Source organism: Alosa pseudoharengus, unplaced genomic scaffold (assembly GCF_046254945.1).
Source record: "Alosa pseudoharengus isolate Yale_2024_CS ecotype anadromous, Long Island Sound unplaced genomic scaffold, YU_APseudo_1.1 YU_APseudo_1.1_scf_11, whole genome shotgun sequence".
Lineage (NCBI taxonomy): Eukaryota > Metazoa > Chordata > Actinopteri > Clupeiformes > Clupeidae > Alosa > Alosa pseudoharengus.
Genome location: NW_027468576.1, coordinates 33933199 through 33933825, shown reverse-complemented (window position 1 = coordinate 33933825; position 627 = coordinate 33933199).

Sequence of the window (627 nt, the reverse complement as noted above, 5' to 3'; positions counted from 1 at the left end):
AAAACTCTCATCAGCACAGGAGCATAGTAGCTTTGAGGTCATAGTTAGCTAGTTGGAGAATTAGCTTTGGAGCGCAAATATACATGTTTTCTCAAAGGTGAGGCCATTTTTTCTTAAAGCTGCAGCCTGCAATAATATTTGAAGAGTTTGGTTCCAAAACACTATATCCACCATTTTAATTCATTTTCATAAATCATTTTTTTACATTTTGTTTCGCAAGTCATTTCAGTAGAACTGTAATGAGGTATTGTTATTTGATTTATCTTTACTAAATCAAAACAACAAAACAGCAATTTGATTACCTGAAATACACAATTAAATAACCTGACGTTTTAATGTTTCTAAAAATGGATATAAGGATCGTTTTGGAAACAAACTCTTCATATTTAAGTTCAAAATATCTGAAAATAAAATAAGCGAATTCAAGACTCACGCTAGGACAAAAAATTAATGTTGAGCACAGATATATTTATTCTAGTTGAATGTTTGTGACAGTCATTGGCACGGACAAAATTAGACATCCAAAGCTCATACATGTCCAAAATAAATACATACACACCGAACTGGCTCTCTTCTGTTAGCTTCACAAAGCACACTCTTTCTTACAGTATGCGGTGGAGAGGCATG